We start from the raw sequence: 6929 nt of genomic DNA, 5'->3' as shown, positions 1-6929 counted from the left end.
ATAACACTGAAAATGATCAATTTTCCAATTAAAATCAAATTATGGTTAAGTGTGTAAATTACATTTATTCTGTTTGGACAAAGTGCAGTTAAGAAAAGGTGGAGATCAAGGAAGAATTTCTCTATGTCACATGTGAAGTGTAAAACTGGGAATTTCACCCAAGGAATCCATGATGAAGTGCTAAGATAACCACAATAATAACCCAGATTCGTATTGATGTGCTTACCGAGATAATCAAAATGCTTTCATTTTAAACCAACCTCTGAATTAAAACATTGGGTTCTGCAAAAGTCACAGATCAAATTGCAATGATTTTTAAAATAATCTATTATTCACACTGGATAAACAACAGTGGGACTGGAATACTGTACATCCAAGGTACTACTTCCTGATGGGATGCTATGGCAATGCTTACTATCAGAATATTTAACGTTTTCTTTTAAACATTTTTAACTAAATATCTTCCTTGGGTCCTATTAACAGAATAAGTGAACTTGGACACTAGGGGGGGTCAGTGCCTTAGAGTATATATACTCTAAGGTCAGTGGAGAACACATTTCCCTTAGGCACCATTTACACTGACAGCCAAATCTAGCCTGAATCAGATCTATCTGTGCCACATCCAGATTGGAATCTGATTTGTTTAAATAAGTCTAAATGGACAGGTCACATGGAATCTGTTTTTTTTTCCAATCCCCATTTAACATTCAGAGGTGAATTGTTAAAACCTGGTTCAGGAACATGACACCATATGCTGGATATATTTCATTAACCACTTTGTTTTACATTAAATAGCTAAAGAAAATGGAAAGCTCACATGCTGTGAGCTTGTACTCGTTTGTTTAGATAATCGATATATTTCATTAGGCACTTGTACTATATGTTCACCAGATTAGATTATGTTATATATTTTAGAATATTTCTATTAGAATTAAAATACCTAAAAGACAAAACACATTATTTTTTTATAGTCCATGTGATTCCACAAAAATGATCATGAAGACGCATAGGTTTGACATGATGATATCCAGTTCTGATATCCAATGAGAACAGAATGAGAATGAAACAATAAATGTATGTCTTAACCGATTGAGTAGGCTGCATGTTGTGGTAAGATTGTCTCCCTGTAATTTAAATTTTAGCTTGAAGGTCACAGGTGTCCCAGCTTAAACCAGAAGATGAAGTAATCATACAATCATCATCATACAATCATACAAACATCAACACAGTATGGCTCTATTCTGGATAGAATTATCCAATTATCCATTGGATAGAATATACATTGAAGTGAGGGGCACTCTTATCATCATACATCATCATACATCACATTCCGTGCTCAGTCAATGAAATCATCACTATGTGGTACACACAAACACAAAGCTGGGCATAGGAGGGGCTGGCACCCCTTGAAAATACCAACAAAACACAGACACAGTATTTTGGCTTAATCTCTTGAAGCGAGTTTAAGTGTGTTTTTGACACACTCATGACGGACAATCGGACATATAGGCAATGAAACGGTCAGTAAAGTGGAATGAATCACAGCATTATATCGCCCCTTGCTGCAGAATGGGAAAGAATGCAGAATATTTTCATGGCTTATAATCTAGGACAGGTCAGACGATCAGTTGAGGCAATTTATTATTTGGTACAGAGTCACACTCAATTCAATTCAATTCAATGGGCTTTATTGGCATGAGAAAACATACGTTTACACACACTCAAAGAGTACGGCAATTTCCCCGTTTTGATGTGCCTTCTCATCAATTCATTATGCATAAACAAACATTTCACATGAACAAACAATATTGGTAAAACTAACACATTTGAGTACGTTATATACATTTTATTTTCACACATTTAGAGTCCGACCGGCTGAGAGCAGCCTGCATGACTACCAGAGGCTATACCGTGTGCGCACTAGGCTGTGCCCGGCCGGTGAGAGGGGACAAACGGACGTGAGCAGGGCTGCATCCCAGCTCTCTGCCGCAGCATGGAACTCCGAGTGCGAAATAGCGATTATGCAACAGCTTACCCTAAGACCTACACGTCAACTCAATGTCATTGTAAGGAAGCTTTTCGAGCAATAAAATAATTTTTTTTATTACACTTTCACTTTGTATGACGCAAAAGGCCACCTCAAAACCACTAGCCTTTACTGCGCTAGCCACTCAGCTCGGCTAGATGCTAGGTCACGTCAGAGCCTGAGATATAGACAACATAGCGATGCGCGTTCACCACGAGTAGCACGCACACGCACACACGCACGATGCTAGTTCATGTGTCGGTCGTCGCGCGTTCATGTGTTTGAGGGCAAAAATCCAGAATGCACAGGGCTCCTAAACCGGAAGGAGGAGTGGATTCGCCTCATGCGCTTCTGAGCAACTCAATGCAAGTGGACGGGAGGAGAACTTGGGTGCCTTCTCTATTGTATATATACTCTAAGGTTATAGCCCATGTTTTTTGAAATTTTGAAAAAAAAGTTAGCCTCGTTTCTCATCATTTTGGACCGTGGGCTATAGCCCATATCGTACGGCATACTATAGCGCGCCGTTTTTCATCATTTTTGAGGATTTGAAAAAAATGAAAAAATGAAAAAAAAAATCCGCAAATTCCTCAATTTCCTCAATTTCCTCAATTCCGCAATTTGACAAAAACGATGGGTTATAGCCCATGTTTTTTGAAATTTTGGAAAAAAAAGTTAGCCTCGTTTCTCATCATTTTGGACCGTGGGCTATAGCCCATATCGTACGGCATACTATAGCGCGCAGTTTTTCATCATTTTTGAAGATTTGAAAAAAATGACGAAATGACAAAAACGATGGGTTATAGCCCATGTTTTTTGAAATTTTGGAAAAAAAAGTTAGCCTCGTTTCTCATCATTTTGGACCTTGGGCTATAGCCCATATCGTACGGCATACTATAGCGCGCAGTTTTTCATCATTTTTGAAGATTTGAAAAAAATGACAAAATGACAAAAACGATGGGTTATAGCCCATGTTTTTTGAAATTTTGAAAAAAAAAGTTAGCCTCGTTTCTCATCATTTTGGACCGTGGGCTATAGCCCATATCGTACGGCATACTATAGCGCGCAGTTTTTCATCATTTTTGAAGATTTGAAAAAAATGGCGAAATGACAAAAACGATGGGTTATAGCCCATGTTTTTTGAAATTTTGAAAAAAAAAGTTAGCCTCGTTTCTCATCATTTTGGACCGTGGGCTATAGCCCATATCGTACAGCATACTATAGCGCGCAGTTTTTCATCATTTTTGAAGATTTGAAAAAAATGACGAAATGACAAAAACGATGGGTTATATCCCATGTTTTTTGAAATTTTGAAAAAAAAAGTTAGCCTCGTTTCTCATCATTTTGGACCGTGGGCTATAGCCCATATCGTACGGCATACTATAGCGCGCAGTTTTTCATCATTTTTGAAGATTTGAAAAAAAAGACGAAATGACAAAAACGATGGGTTATAGCCCATGTTTTTTGAAATTTTGAAAAAAAAAGTTAGCCTCATTTCTCATCATTTTGGACCGTGGGCTATAGCCCATATCGTACGGCATACTATAGCGCGCAGTTTTTCATCATTTTTGAAGATTTGAAAAAAATGACGAAATGACAAAAACGATGGGTTATAGCCCATGTTTTTTGAAATTTTGGAAAAAAAAGTTAGCCTCGTTTCTCATCATTTTGGACCTTGGGCTATAGCCCATATCGTACGGCATACTATAGCGCGCAGTTTTTCATCATTTTTGAAGATTTGAAAAAAATGACAAAATGACAAAAACGATGGGTTATAGCCCATGTTTTTTGAAATTTTGAAAAAAAAAGTTAGCCTCGTTTCTCATCATTTTGGACCGTGGGCTATAGCCCATATCGTACGGCATACTATAGCGCGCAGTTTTTCATCATTTTTGAAGATTTGAAAAAAATGGCGAAATGACAAAAACGATGGGTTATAGCCCATGTTTTTTGAAATTTTGAAAAAAAAAGTTAGCCTCGTTTCTCATCATTTTGGACCGTGGGCTATAGCCCATATCGTACAGCATACTATAGCGCGCAGTTTTTCATCATTTTTGAAGATTTGAAAAAAATGACGAAATGACAAAAACGATGGGTTATATCCCATGTTTTTTGAAATTTTGAAAAAAAAAGTTAGCCTCGTTTCTCATCATTTTGGACCGTGGGCTATAGCCCATATCGTACGGCATACTATAGCGCGCAGTTTTTCATCATTTTTGAAGATTTGAAAAAAATGACGAAATGACAAAAACGATGGGTTATAGCCCATGTTTTTAGAAATTTTGAAAAAAAAAGTTAGCCTCGTTTCTCATCATTTTGGACCGTGGGCTATAGCCCATATCGTACGGCATACTATAGCGCGCAGTTTTTCATCATTTTTGAAGATTTGAAAAAAATGACGAAATGACAAAAACGATGGGTTATAGCCCATGTTTTTTGAAATTTTGAAAAAAAAAGTTAGCCTCGTTTCTCATCATTTTGGACCGTGGGCTATAGCCCATATCGTACGGCATACTATAGCGCGCCGTTTTTCATCATTTTTGAGGATTTGAAAAAATGAAAAAATAAATCCGCAATTTCCGCAATTTCCACAATTTCCATTTCCGCAAATTCCGCAATTACCATTTCCTCAATTTCCTCAATTTCCTCAATTCCGCAATTTTACAAAAACGATGGGTTATAGCCCATGTTTTTTGAAATTTTGAAAAAAAAAGTTAGCCTCGTTTCTCATCATTTTGGACCGTGGGCTATAGCCCATATCGTACGGCATACTATAGCGCGCAGTTTTTCATCATTTTTGAAGATTTGAAAAAAATGACGAAATGACAAAAACGATGGGTTATAGCCCATGTTTTTTGAAAATTTTGAAAAAAAAAGTTAGCCTCGTTTCTCATCATTTTGGACCGTGGGCTATAGCCCATATCGTACGGCATACTATAGCGCGCAGTTTTTCATCATTTTTGAGGATTTGAAAAAAATGACGAAATGACAAAAACGATGGGTTATAGCCCATGTTTTTTGAAATTTTGAAAAAAAAAGTTAGCCTCGTTTCTCATCATTTTGGACCGTGGGCTATAGCCCATATCGTACGGCATACTATAGCGCGCAGTTTTTCATCATTTTTGAGGATTTGAAAAAATGAAAAAATAAATCCGCAATTTCCGCAATTTCCACAATTTCCATTTCCGCAAATTCCGCAATTACCATTTCCTCAATTTCCTCAATTCCGCAATTTGACAAAAACGATGGGTTATAGCCCATGTTTTTTGAAATTTTGAAAAAAAAAGTTAGCCTCGTTTCTCATCATTTTGGACCGTGGGCTATAGCCCATATCGTACGGCATACTATAGCGTGCAGTTTTTCATCATTTTTGAAGATTTGAAAAAAAATGACGAAATGACAAAAACGATGGGTTATAGCCCATGTTTTTTGAAATTTTGAAAAAAAAAGTTAGCCTCGTTTCTCATCATTTTGGACCGTGGGCTATAGCCCATATCGTACGGCATACTATAGCGCGCAGTTTTTCATCATTTTTGAAGATTTGAAAAAAATGACGAAATGACAAAAACGATGGGTTATAGCCCATGTTTTTAGAAATTTTGGAAAAAAAAGTTAGCCTCGTTTCTCATCATTTTGGACCGTGGGCTATAGCCCATATCGTACGGCATACTATAGCGCGCAGTTTTTCATCATTTTTGAAGATTTGAAAAAAATGACGAAATGACAAAAACGATGGGTTATAGCCCATGTTTTTTGAAATTTTGAAAAAAAAAGTTAGCCTCGTTTCTCATCATTTTGGACCGTGGGCTATAGCCCATATCGTACGGCATACTATAGCGCGCCGTTTTTCATCATTTTTGAGGATTTGGAAAAATGAAAAAATAAATCCGCAATTTCCGCAATTTCCACAATTTCCATTTCCGCAAATTCCGCAATTACCATTTCCTCAATTTCCTCAATTTCCTCAATTCCGCAATTTGACAAAAACGATGGGTTATAGCCCATGTTTTTTGAAATTTTGAAAAAAAAAGTTAGCCTCGTTTCTCATCATTTTGGACCGTGGGCTATAGCCCATATCGTACGGCATACTATAGCGTGCAGTTTTTCATCATTTTTGAAGATTTGAAAAAAAATGACGAAATGACAAAAACGATGGGTTATAGCCCATGTTTTTTGAAATTTTGAAAAAAAAAGTTAGCCTCGTTTCTCATCATTTTGGACCGTGGGCTATAGCCCATATCGTACGGCATACTATAGCGCGCAGTTTTTCATCATTTTTGAAGATTTGAAAAAAATGACGAAATGACAAAAACGATGGGTTATAGCCCATGTTTTTAGAAATTTTGGAAAAAAAAGTTAGCCTCGTTTCTCATCATTTTGGACCGTGGGCTATAGCCCATATCGTACGGCATACTATAGCGCGCAGTTTTTCATCATTTTTGAAGATTTGAAAAAAATGACGAAATGACAAAAACGATGGGTTATAGCCCATGTTTTTTGAAATTTTGAAAAAAAAAGTTAGCCTCGTTTCTCATCATTTTGGACCGTGGGCTATAGCCCATATCGTACGGCATACTATAGCGCGCCGTTTTTCATCATTTTTGAGGATTTGAAAAAAAATGACGAAATGACAAAAATGATGGGTTATAGCCCATGTTTTTTGAAATTTTGAAAAAAAAAGTTAGCCTCGTTTCTCATCATTTTGGACCGTGGGCTATAGCCCATATCGTACGGCATACTATAGCGCGCAGTTTTTCATCATTTTTGAAGATTTGAAAAAAATGACGAAATGACAAAAACGATGGGTTATAGCCCATGTTTTTAGAAATTTTGGAAAAAAAAGTTAGCCTCGTTTCTCATCATTTTGGACCGTGGGCTATAGCCCATATCGTACGGCATACTA

This window comes from Protomyctophum bolini, assembly GCF_963924005.1.
Source record: "Protomyctophum bolini genome assembly, chromosome: 2".
Lineage (NCBI taxonomy): Eukaryota > Metazoa > Chordata > Actinopteri > Myctophiformes > Myctophidae > Protomyctophum > Protomyctophum bolini.
The sequence above is the reverse complement of the archived record's forward strand: the minus strand, read 5'-3'. Positions refer to the sequence as shown.